Consider the following 14,981-nt stretch of genomic DNA (forward strand, 5'->3'; position numbering starts at 1 on the left):
TCGGATGGGGGTGTAAGACCCACCGTTTCGAAGCTAAGAAACAGGGGTACAACAATGTAGAAGGCCACTCAGTCCAAATCCTAGCACAACTAGGTCAAATATGCAAAATACGAAACCAGAATTACCAAAACAGGTTTGCAAAACACAGAAAACTGTAATCGGTATATCTCAGTCCATACAAGTCCAAATGCCGAAATTCCAAAGGCATATGTTAGCTAAGACATCTAGCTACATTTCATCAGAAGACACCAACTTCAAAATCCAAACCAATTCCAGTCAAAATGGCCAATTACCAGTACAGTTTTCGCATTCTGTCCAAAGCAGAACAGCTACAGTAATTTCGTCATATCTCATTCTACACTAAACCAAATGACCTGAAATTTTACAGGCACCTCAAACACATCAATACCTACAACTTTCATGTTTTGAGCAAAGTCAAATTCGGCCTCTATCTATGACCCAAAATTTCGGACAGAATGTTCAACCAAGAACCCTAATTTTCCAGAAATTCTTCCAAATTCAAAATTGATTGCAATTTCCTATCAAATGCACCTACTAGAGCCAAAACCCCTTATTACCAACCATCAAAAACAACCACACCATCAAGATCATATGAAACCAGAAAATTCCAAAAAAATAAAAATAAAAACTCAACCAATCATTCCAAACCATGAAATAAACCACAATTTCTAACACAATAGCCACCATTAGGCATAAATTCAACATCATTAGATATAGGAGGGCGTTCATATACCACTTACCAAGTAACCAAGAGAGAGGAAGATGTTGGACACCTTAAGTCTTCAAACAAACTTCAATAGACCACTCACAAGCACCCAAAGGATAGATTTTATGGAGTAGAATCTAAGTTATGTGGTTGGTTTTGGAAGATTGAGTGAAATGGAAGCTTGAAAGTTGAAGAATTTCTTTCTTCTTGAGCTTGAGAGGTTCGGCCATCAAGAGGTGAAAAATGGTGATTTTTTTGTGAATTTTTGGAGATATTAACTAATTTTGGTCAAAAGTCAAAAATGTGAATAGTAAACCATAAAGTCCAACCAATCATATTGTGACACTTGTCACACTCATTAATGCATTCTTATCTTTCTTTTTCCCTCTCACATCAATCACTTCTCACTCTCTACTTATCTCTTAACACCCGATAAATTTTACACAGTATCCGGAATTTAACCTAATTGGCCGAATTTTTCCGAACTTTTCACACTAGTGGGTCCCACGTCCGATATACGTTCTTAATTTCTCAAAAACTAACTAATACTAGAAAAATCATCTAAAAACTATATTTACTCATAAAAATTATCTGGGGAATTTTCTAATAAAGAAAATGTAGGAAAAAAACGGGTTTTCAATCTTAACCGGAACTTAGGGTTTAAATCTTAATTCCTACTTAGGGTTTTCGAAATACTCCCAAAACCAAACGTTACCGCCAAATTAATGAATATATCAACGTAGTACGAACTGGGGCCTCACAATCTCCCCTCCTTAAAAGAATTTCGTCCTCGAAATTCCAACTTGCACTAATCAGATCAAATAATCCTCAAAAGCAGTCAAGTACACAACAGGCAATGCCTCAAAAGTTCAACCACTCGAGTAGTAGCCGGTCTACAACCACACAAGTACGAATAAATTCAAAAGCCGGGTTCAAACAAATAAGCTCAAAAGATTATACTCAAATATACATATTTTTACAAAGTCACACTAAAAATATACAAGTTATCCGACATCCGGTCGGTGCAAAATCCATTATTTACGTGAGCACTACGGCTCCAAAAATGTAGTCAATCACTGGGTAACAAAAGAAGCCAGGCATATTGGTTATAACAAAATAAACATGGCAGATATAACAAATTAAACATATCAGATAGTCAAAAGGAAATTCCATCAACGGTCCTACACGCCTCCCCTACGGAACCTACCTAATCCACCAGCACCGCCCCGGCGGCCCTAGGGTGCAAACCTAAAGAATAGGTCCAAATAGCTAACTTCAATATTAAGTAAGAACCAAATCGATTCACACTGGGACTGGCCATCTCCAAGTGCAATCAACTCAATCCCCACTTTGCCTTATGGAAAATTACAAAAGTGAATATCAAAATCTTAGCATTCAATATTTACCTTAATAGCCAAGTATCCCACAGTCCGGCATCCTAAACTTCAAGCCTAGGATACACTACAGAGATCGAAAGCCTAAGCTCTGATACCAACTGTGACGACCCCACTTCTCCCAAGGGCGAACCCAAGGGTATCGGCGGGCCGCCTGCCTAGCTCGCGCCAGGACTCAAAACTTAAAGTTCGAAAGAGCACTAAATACAATATATACAACCCCAAAAGAGTTATAATTACATTCTCCAAAAGTATCGAGTCAAACCACCAAAACAAAAACAAACATCCTAACTGTTCAACTATTACAAGCCAATCTAACTATACTAGTATACGAGCCAAAAGTCCCCGCGTCGGCCCCTGTTAAGGAAAACAAAAGGAATGGGGTAAGCTATATGCTTAGTAAGTAAACAGGGGCGAAAGCATAAATTTCACGTAACAGTTACACAATAAGAGTAAAGCAAAAGCAGAAAAGTAACATCACATAATAAGGATACAGGTGGCTCCAAAGCCAACTCATGTGCCATGCGTGATCTCCTGCCGACACTCCGTCGACTGCAAATAATAGTCCGTAGAACTTCACTTGTACACCCACCGACACCTTATCACCCTCACTGGCCAGTCACCTCACAAACTTGCCCGGGCGAACGAAATCACAAACTTGAGCTTGAGTCACAAGCTCGGGTCACAAACTTGGTCACCTTCTCGGTGAACCGGATTCACAAAATTGGTTCATAACATGAACCTACAAACTTGGTGACCTCAGACTAAGTTGGACTGACTTCGACCAAACCCTAACCGGCTCGAATAGTCCAACCAGGTCAAGAGTTCGCCCCAAACTCACAAACTTCACAAAATTATTCAAAATCACAAACTTTGCAAACTTCACAAACTTTATTCGAAAGTCGCCCCGAGCCACAAGCTCAAGGGTTTTGGTTCCAAAAGGTTCATATACATATGCCAAGTACAATTATACATTCAAATTAGGGTTTAGGTCGAGTGCGATAAAGTACACCCTCGCCTAAGTGCCCTTTTCACATATCTCAAACACATAGCAAAGAAAACACACCAAACCGGCCTGAATACTTACTCAAAATACCAAAAGTAGTACGAAAGCAAAATCGCTTCGCGCGTTCGCTAGTAGTGGGCCCCACCGGCTCCGCCTAGCTCACCGCTGTCTGAAATAGAAGATTTTATCACAAACGGCCACTAACATGCCCAAAACAAGCAAAACGGCAAAACAACACGCGCGCACGTAAATATGACAGACGGAAACGGAAACGGCAGATTTGACACTTGTTTCTAGTTTACTCATAAGTTGAGCTACGAATATTGGATTAAGGCGTATGAGACGCCATATCGAAGCTTAAAGGATGAACAACAACTGTTATGAAGACATCCAGAACTGAAACTAGAGGCTTTAGTCCCAAATGAACCAAACACAATCACTTACGAAATCTGGCCAATGCACAAATGGTCAGTTTTGAGTGCTAACTGTTTTCTATGCTACACATGGTCAAAAGAGCTGAAAATTGGCAGTTAGATAGTTCATTCCAAATGGAACAACTTTCATGAAGGTCGGCAATCCAAATTCGGAACGGAAATTGGTCATCAGGACCAAAACAGATTTCTGGTCATTTTCGCGGGCAGGCCTTGTTTGCTCGGCTATATCTCAGGTTTTATAAATCCGATTCATGAAATTCCAAGGGCGTTAGAAAGCTCTGATATAGGGTTATAAGTTTGGTGTTTTGGTCGGAAGCCCAAACAGCTTGTAACTCAGTCAAATGTGAAGTCAAAGTTCCAGCCATAAACTTTCCAAAAACGTACCAGAATCACAAACCGTATTTGACCTCAATATGCGGTAATGGCACCAAATTCACTACGGTTATCGGATGGGGGTGTAAGACCCACCGTTTCGAAGCTAAGAAACAGGGGTACAACAATGTAGAAGGCCACTCAGTCCAAATCCTAGCACAACTAGGTCAAATATGCAAAATACGAAACCAGAATTACCAAAACAGGTTTGCAAAACACAGAAAACTGTAATCGGTATATCTCAGTCCATACAAGTCCAAATGCCGAAATTCCAAAGGCATATGTTAGCTAAGACATCTAGCTACATTTCATCAGAAGACACCAACTTCAAAATCCAAACCAATTCCAGTCAAAATGGCCAATTACCAGTACAGTTTTCGCATTCTGTCCAAAGCAGAACAGCTACAGTAATTTCGTCATATCTCATTCTACACTAAACCAAATGACCTGAAATTTTACAGGCACCTCAAACACATCAATACCTACAACTTTCATGTTTTGAGCAAAGTCAAATTCGGCCTCTATCTATGACCCAAAATTTCGGACAGAATGTTCAACCAAGAACCCTAATTTTCCAGAAATTCTTCCAAATTCAAAATTGATTGCAATTTCCTATCAAATGCACCTACTAGATCCAAAACCCCTTATTACCAACCATCAAAAACAACCACACCATCAAGATCATATGAAACCAGAAAATTCCAAAAAAATAAAAATAAAAACTCAACCAATCATTCCAAACCATGAAATAAACCACAATTTCTAACACAATAGCCACCATTAGGCATAAATTCAACATCATTAGATATAGGAGGGCGTTCATATACCACTTACCAAGTAACCAAGAGAGAGGAAGATGTTGGACACCTTAAGTCTTCAAACAAACTTCAATAGACCACTCACAAGCACCCAAAGGATAGATTTTATGGAGTAGAATCTAAGTTATGTGGTTGGTTTTGGAAGATTGAGTGAAATGGAAGCTTGAAAGTTGAAGAATTTCTTTCTTCTTGAGCTTGAGAGGTTCGGCCATCAAGAGGTGAAAAATGGTGATTTTTTTGTGAATTTTTGGAGATATTAACTAATTTTGGTCAAAAGTCAAAAATGTGAATAGTAAACCATAAAGTCCAACCAATCATATTGTGACACTTGTCACACTCATTAATGCATTCTTATCTTTCTTTTTCCCTCTCACATCAATCACTTCTCACTCTCTACTTATCTCTTAACACCCGATAAATTTTACACAGTATCCGGAATTTAACCTAATTGGCCGAATTTTTCCGAACTTTTCACACTAGTGGGTCCCACGTCCGATATACGTTCTTAATTTCTCAAAAACTAACTAATACTAGAAAAATCATCTAAAAACTATATTTACTCATAAAAATTATCTGGGGAATTTTCTAATAAAGAAAATGTAGGAAAAAAACGGGTTTTCAATCTTAACCGGAACTTAGGGTTTAAATCTTAATTCCTACTTAGGGTTTTCGAAATACTCCCAAAACCAAACGTTACCGCCAAATTAATGAATATATCAACGTAGTACGAACTGGGGCCTCACATGCTCCTCCAAGCCCTATCTATTACAAGCCAAGAGGTGTTCACATACCCCATAAAAACTAACTTAAATAAAAAGCAAAAGTAAATGACATAAATAAAAGAAATTAAAGAAAGGCTAGGAAAGCAAAGTAGACATGTATTTCGCACGTAACACGTTGGATCACATAGAAGACACAAAAACGATAAAAGAAATTATACCTCCCCTTCGATGGTAATCAAATGAAGTAAAAATGGCTTCAAAACAATAAAAGGGTCAAGGCACCAATTTATTTGACAAATAATCACAAAGGATAAAAATAAACATGAATTTGAATCAATTAAATCCTGTCAACAACCCACATTTAAGAAGTCAAGAGAAGAAAGGATTGATTGCAAAGATTGGCAAAGTTTTGGGGCCAAAATTAAAGAAAAATAAAGTTCAAGGACTTATTTGCAATTAAAGTAAGGACCGAAATGAAAGAAGTGGAAAATGTCCAGGGCCACAGTATAGTTAAAGAGAAACTCAGGGACTGATTTGCAAAATTATTTTCTTAGTCAAACAGGCCATTGGGCCTTATTCGTTTGGGCCAAAATTATCTTCAACCCATCAAATAAATCCGAGAAAACAGATGGGCTGGCCTGTCGATTGGTCCAACCAAAACATCTGGGCTTTTCCTCTGAAGCCCAGACCGAAAGCCTTAAAACACATCAGACCAGCCCATCGTTTAATTACTCCAGCCCAATCCGAATAATGCAAGGGCTTTGGCTATCTAAGATATATCAAAATCCAATCAAAAGTAATCAAAACCCATTTTGTTAGACCCAAACAAACATAATTCTTGATCCAAAAACATTTGTTTCATTCAACCCAACATGATAAAACCAACTAAAATTATTAAACCGCAATTATGACCTAAAAACCCAGAATTAATCTATTCAAAAAAAAAGTCACATAAAATATGCAAACAGAAAATTAAACTTAAAAGGGCAAAATTAGTTCAATTTTTCCAAATTTTGGGCCATATCAGAATAAAGGGGAAAGATTAAAGGGCTCCAACACAACAAAAGCAAGGATCTAATTGAAAGAATTATGAACATTTTGGGGCCAAATTATGAAGTTCTAAAAGTCTGAAGTTAAATTACAAAGCAGAGGAAATAAGCATCGGCGTCAATTCCTGTCGAATTCATACAAACACATTGTTCGGGCATTTTAACAAACACTAAAAGTGCATAAAAAACACCATTGATTCTCGGCTCAATTGGAGCCATGATCGACCCAAAATTTTTCAGCATGAACAATCAGAAACAATCAATATAATTTCAATCCAATCAAGTACATAACGCATGCGTATTCTAAAACCCATGAACAAACCACAGGAAAATTGAAACAACAACTCACGGCAAGCATGCTCTGGAAGATTGAACGTACAGGCAAAGGATGACTTACAGTGGTCTTCCACGGTGAAGATTCGCAGATGACAGCGGATTCCGGTGGTGGCAGCATGAGCAGCGGCGGCTCTGTGTTGTCCTTTCCAGCCGCAAGCTGCAATTGTTGCCCAGATTTCCTTTGCCAATTTTCTTCTTGTTCACAGCCCCTCTGTTTTCCCCTTGCGTTTTTGCTTTCTTTCCTCCTCTGGCCCGTCAGCCGCCAACTGCCTTTGCCATTCTTATCATGTTTTCTCCTTCATCCGTTTCAGCCCGAAGCCGCCCGAAGCCCATTGCTTTGCTTTTTCTCATTTTGCTCCTACCTTGCTCTGTTCTTCCGCTAGCCTTCCTTTTTCTCCGGTTTTTTCCTTTTCCTGTTGCTCCGTTTCTTCTTTGGCTGCAGGCTTTACTCTCAGCTCAACCCTCTCCGCAGCTTGTTTCCCTTTCTTTCTTATTGTTTTCTTTTTCTTGTTCGCTGAAGCCCCCTTCCCCAATTTCCAGTTTTTTTCCGACCCTTTTTGTTGCTCTGTTTTTGCCCTCCTTTCTCAAGCCTCTCCGATGGTTGCCTGTTTTTTCCTGTTCGTGTTCAGCCCATCCGCCGCTCCCTTTGTTTTTCTTTCACTCCCCCGTAGCCTTTCTTCAGCCTTCCTCTGTTTTCTCTCAAGGCCGAAGCCCTTTTTCATCCGCGACCTCCTCCCTCTGTTTTCTTTGTTTTTCTCTCTCGCGGCCCTTTTCAACCGTCACTCTCATCCCTTTTTCTTCCCCAGACTCCCGCTGAAGTTCTTCTCTCTCTGTTTTTGTCGATGCCTCCCTCTCTCCCTTTACTCTCAGTTTCTTTTCCTTTTTTTTTGCCCCTCTTTCTTTGTTGTTCTGTTTTTTTTCTTGTTCGCCACTCTCCTTTCTTCTGCGTTTCTCAAGCTCCGCCGCCACTGAAGCCGAAGCCTTCCGTTTTTCCATCCGCCGCCTTCTTCTTTTTTTTTTTTCTCTGTTTTTTCCTCTCCTTTTTGCTCTCAGCCCCAGCCTTGTTTTTTTGGCCGACCTCCTCCTTTTCTGTTTTTTTTTGGTTTTGCTTTCTCTTTTTTTTTAGTTTTTAGCCCTCACAAAATTCTACTTTGACCCCCAAAAATTCCTTAACTTCTCAAATGTCCCTAACACCTCACCCCTTAGGTGCTTAGTTGTCTAAAACATAGAAAAGACACTTGTCCAAGTGCATGCAGTCACACTTGTCATTTTCACTTTTTCTTTCTTTTTCCTTTTCTCTTTTTCTTTTGTTTTTCCTGGAAATTAATGTGAAGCCAAAAATACACTAGAACAAAAATAAAATAAATAACAATAATAAAAATAAAAATAAAATAATAATAATAATAATAATAATAAAATAATAATAATAATAATAATAATAAAATAATAATAATAATAAATAATAATAATAAGAAATGAAAAACCTAAAATTGAAACAAATAAAGCTAAGATGAAATTAATTTAAAAAATCAAAAATTTGGTGTCTACAGTTTGCCCCTCTTTGTCTGAGTTTTGAAAAAACTTGAGACAAAGAAGTAGACACCAAATACTTACCTGTGTTATTCGGCTGCGAACGATCCGGACGACGGACGCTTTTGAAACGAGGACTGAAATTTTTTTTTTTTTTTTTTTTTAAATGGGATTGACCCAAATGAGAAAATTTTAAAATCGGGACTGACCCGAGACAGGAAATTTAAACGGGATAGACCCGGACAGATTTTTAAATGGGATAGACCCACGGGATAGACCCGGACAGAAATTTAAATGGGATAGACCCACGGGATAGACCCGAACAGAAATTTAAATGGGATAGACCCAGACAAAAATTTAAATGGGATAGACCCACGGGATAGACCCGGACAGAAATTTAAATGGGATAGACCCACGGGATAGACCCGAACAGAAATTTAAATGGGATAGACCCAGACAAAAATTTAAATGGGATAGACCCGGACAGAAATTTAAAATTAGATGAATTGAAGTGAGATGGAGTGTTGGTGGGATGAAAACACGCACATTAGTGAGATAAACTCGATGCTAACGGCGGTTGAAATGAAAACACGCACGTTAGTGAGATAAACTCGATGCTAACGGCGGTTGAAATGAAACACGCACGTTAGTGAGATAAACTCGATGCTAACGGCGGTAGAAATGAAACACGCACGTTAGTGAGATAAACTCGATGCTAACGGCGGTAGAAATGAAACACGCACGTTAGTGAGATAAACTCGATGCTAACGGCGGTAGAAATGAAACACGCACGTTAGTGAGATAGACTCGATGCTAACGGCGGTAGAAATGAAAACACGCACGTTAGTGAGATAAACTCGATGCTAACGGCGGTTGAAATGAAACACGCACGTTAGTGAGATAGACTCGATGCTAACGGCGGTTGAAATGAAACACGCACGTTAGTGAGATAAACTCGATGCTAACGGCGGTTGAAGTCAGTAAATTAAAATGTGGTTGTCAAGAAAAGAGGTATAAGGGTGCGCGGCGGACGCTAAGCTTTGCCAATAAGAAATGAAAAATGGATTTTCAAGAAATAGGAATTTGAATTTGATTTTTTTTCTGATTTTTTTTCTTTTTTTTTTTTTTGTTTTTGTTTTTGTTTTCTTTTTTTTCTTTTTTTTTCTGATTTTTTCTTCTTTCTTTTTCTGATTTTTTGATTTTTTGATTGAGAGAGACTTGTGGAAATAATTTGCCCCAGTTATGAATTGGTCAGTGGGATTAACCCGAGCCTGCCCAATGAAATTTTTGAGATGTTGGCGGCACCGAGTCCAGGCCCAATAGGATTTTTGTGAAGTTGGCGGCACGAAATCCAGGCCCAACGAGATTTTTGAGATGTTAAGAGAAGGGGGGAACAGAATGATGCGCGGCGTGCATTGAAGCTTCGCCCATAAGAAATCAAATTTGATTTTTCAAGAAACAAGAATTTGAACCTGATTTTTTTTTTTTGATTTTTTTTGTTTTTTGTTTTTTGTTTTTTGTTTTTTGAGAGAATTTTTCAAAAATAATTTGCCCCAGCGTCGAGTCCATTTTTCCCTCCTTCTTCTTGCTTCTCTTTGCAGTATCGGCCTTCCGCCTCACTGGATGCTTTTCGTCATTTTGAACCATGAATACCTATACAAGGGGGGTCATCAAAGTATGACATACATTCAAATTTCTTATTTGGAAAGAACAGCGTGATTGATTTGACATCCTCAAATGTATTACAAAAATTTTGCCCCAGTGTGGGCTATTTTGCAAAATTTTTCATGAAAATTTGCCCCAGTGTAGGGCTATTTAATTGCAAAAAATTTGTTTGGATGACCCTCCATTTATTTGAACAAAGTAAGCAATTGCTTTTCCTAACATATCATGTGAAGAAAATTGACTGTCTTGCTTAACTCATATAGCACATTTCATGATAAATTTCTCAAAATAATGCCAAATTACGAAAGATTTCTTCCCCACTTTAGCATCAATGCTTTGGGTGATGGGCCACCATTTCTGGTTAGTTCATCTTTTAGGACCAATCAAGTGACTTTATTATTTTTTTGAAATGGCTAAGGAAATAGGAGGTTAGAATTTGTCTGGTTCTTGTGCCCAAAATTGTAATGCATTCAACATCACATCTTAGTGAAAGCAAAGAGTTTGTCACTCTTATTTTTAAGAAAACTTAGTCAACATACAAGCTTTCTAGGCTTGTAACGTATGGACAGAAGTGATAGCTAAACATGTGGAAACGGGTTATACCCTTATGATCACAAATGATCTGATGAATTTCTTATGAGCATGATTCTCACTTTGGATTGTCATGAAGGAATAAGTCAACGATGGACTTTATTAGCTTGTAATTTGGCTTGAAAACGATAGCTAAAGAATAAATCTTTCAAGGATATCGCACCAAAAATCGCATTTTTCCAAAATTGCCCCTATTTTGAACTCAAAAGATTTCAGACTTTGTTTGGATTTTCTCATCATTCCCCAGGGACTTCAGCGTCGAATTTTTCTGCATCTTCTTGCATTTACTTTTCTTGCTTTGCTTTTTGCCTCTTTTCCTTTCCCCCAATTTGGTGGGTTTTCACTTGGTGAGTAGCGTCAACCCCATACCCAAGCAATTCAGAAATACAGCTAAAATTTTCCGACATCAGAAATTTTCTTGACAGGGCCATTGCAAAGAACAGAAGTCAGGACTTTCGGCTTTTGTAATGGGGTCAGGTGGGGTGTTTAGAAGAGTTAAGGCTTGAAAGCAGATTTCAAGAATGGTTTAAGTAATCTGAGATCGCATTGTTACACCAACCCTATTTTAGGGTTAAATCAGAATTTGCCCCAGTTTATGCTCAATTGAGGCTTTTTCTCTTTCATTTTCTTTCTTCTTTTGATTTTTCGGCTTTTTGCCATTCTTTTGAACTTTCACAAAATTTGCCCCAGTTTACTTTTGTACTGAGGTTCTCTTTTTTCTTTTCTTTTGATTTTGCGGCATTGTCACTTTTTCACTTCTTGAAATTTTCCTTTTCAACTCCAACTTGCCCCAGTGTGGGGTTTGCGATTCTCAGGGGTTGCCAAACCAAGTATTTTATTCTGAAGGCTCAAAAGGGATAACTAGGGATAGAATGCTTGATTGGAAAAGAAGAGGGCCTGACTTTTATTCTGATCCTTACAATAACTCTGAAAGGAAACTTTCATTAACGCAAAATTTCTGGCATGTACCTGAATTAACTGACTGAGGAAGACCCTCGTTCATCTATATCTGTGAAAACATAGGCGGTCCGTGCAGACAAATCTCTTCCTTTTTCTTTCCTCTTTCTCTCTTTTCAAAATTGGAACCCAAGTGGAACCAAATTTCCCCAATTTGCGGTTCCCTCCTTATTCTAGCATTTTTGCTTTTCCCTTTTTCTTTTTTTTCTTCTTTCTCAAAATTTCCCAATCTTCTTCCCCAATGTGGGGGTGCGATCATATGTGCACTCGAAAAGAATCACCAATTTTTAGCTCAAATGAGGATGCAAGGGATGATCAGTGTTTAGGTTGTGGAAACGACGGCCAAAGTATCATTCTCACACTTCATGACAACCAAAGTAACCAGATGGTCATTGAAAATCCATTCCCCTTCTTGGATATTTGAAAATTTTCCAATATAGGGTAGTGATCATTAGGGCTCGTATTTGAAACGAAATTATTCTTTCAAAAGCTTAAATGGGAGAGCAAATGATAAAATGTGTATAGGTAGAAAGAAGAATGCTCGATGTATCATTCCAAGTTTTTAAAACAAACAAGAATAATACACATTTTTACTTTCACTAAGATGTGAACTGAATCGGTTAAACACAATGGATATTTTTCAAGCAAAGATTGCCCCAATTTATGATTTATCAATCAATGTGACTGATTTTATTATTATTTTTGTTGGGGTCAAATGAAGGAGAAAATGTATCTCATGAGGCCTTTGGAGTGACCATTCACCTTTTTCTGAGCACTCTTATTGTATGACTCGGATCACCAATCGAGTGTAAGGATTTTAGGAAGCATATACTTGTGAATTTTCGGGCTGGAGGTTGAAAACAAATCTCAATTTAGTCTTATTTCTTAAAATTCATCATGAAATCTCCAATGAATAAGAATAAAGAATGAAATGTACATAAATATACACAAAACAATGATTATCCAAAATTTTTATTGCTGAAAAACAATTTGAAACAAAATTTCCCGTTCAATTATGATACAAATGAGAAGAGAGAAACTCGTAAAGAGCTCCACATATACACCTTTTGTCTCCTTTTCTTTTTGGAACAAAATGTATTAACAAATCAAATATACAAAATTTTCCTTTGGAAATAATTACAAAATCTCTCAGATGCTTTAGCGTAGAGCTTCCAGATAGATCTTTTATGTTTTCATTGTAGGATCTGCCCAAGAATCATACAATACTTGCAATTTTGACACTTTATTAGATCCAAATTATCATCAGGTATAGAAAAATATTTTCACTTTATTGAAGCATTTTTTTTTATGAATGCAGGGGAGGGGGAAAACAAAAGAAAAATACCCTGAGTTAGTAAATAAGAATATAAAATCGGTATGCATGTCCTATGGGGGGAACCCTTTTATGCCAAGGGTAGGCCTAGCATGAAAATGCAATCCTCCAGAGCAGGCACTATACAATACCTGATGGATCCAATCAGCTTATGGAGTGAAAAATAATTTGAAAAATTTGGCCCATTGGAATGAGAAGAGACGTTTGTCAAAATGAGGACCTCGTCCGAAGGGATTGATCACTTTTGATCGATACAAGAATTTGCAAAAAACGTACGGGTTTGACCTTGACGAACTTCCTATCGGAGAGATTGGAATTCGTTGACAAATTTTCACAGTGAAGTACGGGTCAAAACTCCAACTGATCAAATGGCCGGATGCCATGGATGTTTTTCTCAAAATCGACTAGGTTTTCCATTTTGAAATTCGACATTGAAATCCTAATTGGTCAAATGAAATTGACAATTTATTAAAAATCGATCGGATTACCCTAAAAAGGGAAACAGGTCAAATGAATTGAAAGAAATTTAATTTATCCAAAATTAATCAGATCACCCTAAAAAGGGTAAATTGATCAAATAGATTGAACGAAACTTGGTTTATTCAAAATCGGCTCGGTTGCCCTAAAAATGGGTAAATTGGCCAAATGAATGAAATTGAATTAGTGATTTATTCAAAAATCGGCCGAACGACCCTAAAAAAGGGTAAATTGATCAAATGAATTGATGATTTACTCAAAATTGACCAGGTGACCCTAAAAAGGGTAAATTGGTCAAATAACCCTAAAAAGGGTAAATTGGTCAAATGAATTGATGATTTATTGAATGAATCGGCAAAATGGATTGATTGAATTGTCCGGCCATTGGTTATTTCAAAATTATTGAAGTGCATTAGTCTATGACCTTCTAAAAATCAAATTTTGGCCTCAATTTATTTATCGTCTCAAAAGGAGGAATCATTTGTGAATTTCTTCAAATTAATGTCCTTCACGCAAGGGATTTTTACCAATTTTTGATAAAATGGCCAAAAAGTGATTATTAGATGCTCATATTCCAAAGATTACTCTATGAAAATGATCGGATCCTACCTTACCTTGTGCACTACCCCTTTGGATGGTACGAAATGTAAACGTGCAAGTCTCGTTGGATTAAGTATCCGAGACACAAGGTGGCTTATCCCCTAACACGGGATCCCCTAAATGGCATTCCCTTCTAGGGTTTATGCATGATGCCAGTTTATTAAAGCGATAAAACATGCAATTTGAAATGGAAACGTGACCTAAGGAGCCCTTTATATGCCAGGGTAGGCCTAAAATGACATGGCATTATTAATTCATGAACAAAATATACCAAAATTTCTTAAACGTGCAATAGCCTATCTACAAGGGTAGGTTCTAAAAGAAGGTCATGCCAGACCTCTTATTTGCTAGGGTTTGTGAATGCAACGGGGACACAAAACCAAGAAAGGTTAGTTCAGGCAGAGAAATACACATAACACATTGTAGCAACAAGATAAAACAATCAATACAAAGCAATAAAAGGGAAAAAGGGGGTTGGACCCCTCCCCTCGTGAATAGTGTCCCTAGCTCAGGATAAGGCCGACTCTACCCTAAGGCAATTCTAAAATGGATGCATGAGGTTAAGGTTCGCTAATGCATCTAGATTCGATAAGCTCAGGTCCCCGAGCCTTCAGACTTAGAAACCAAGGGTCATCAATCCCAAGGTTTTTTGTCGGTGGCTCGAGCGATTCCCCAAACACCGCTACGCACACATCGTGTCACGGCTACGTGTTTGAGTGAATCTATCAAAACCCTCAACCTTCCACTAAAAGCTAAAGGCTATCAACCCATAGTTTAAAGCGGAAGATTGAGTGACCCATTGGACCATGCTACACACACATCGTGTCGTGATCACATGTCCAAGTGGGTCGCCTAATCCTAGTAGGGTGGAGTGGCGTGACAAGCCACTAAAAGAAAAATAAATGAAGGGTGAATAATAAAGCGTATGCACGTATGCTAGTGCTCGTTTGGAGGGGAGGGGTCAAGAACC

General features: G+C 38.0%; 1 long non-coding RNA gene across 1 annotated transcript; it reads right to left on the reverse strand.

Moving 5' to 3' along the window:
* Positions 1-2,316: 2,316 nt before the first annotated feature.
* On the reverse strand, positions 2,317-7,909 carry LOC140008600 (uncharacterized). The gene is made up of 3 exons (XR_011816109.1): positions 5,692-7,909; positions 3,209-3,296; positions 2,317-2,478 (listed from the first exon to the last, which is right to left on the reverse strand). It is a non-coding gene; the product is annotated as an uncharacterized lncRNA (long non-coding RNA).
* Positions 7,910-14,981: the final 7,072 nt, after the last annotated feature.

Source organism: Coffea arabica, chromosome 6c (assembly GCF_036785885.1).
Source record: "Coffea arabica cultivar ET-39 chromosome 6c, Coffea Arabica ET-39 HiFi, whole genome shotgun sequence".
In the NCBI taxonomy this organism is placed as follows: Eukaryota; Viridiplantae; Streptophyta; class Magnoliopsida; order Gentianales; family Rubiaceae; genus Coffea; species Coffea arabica.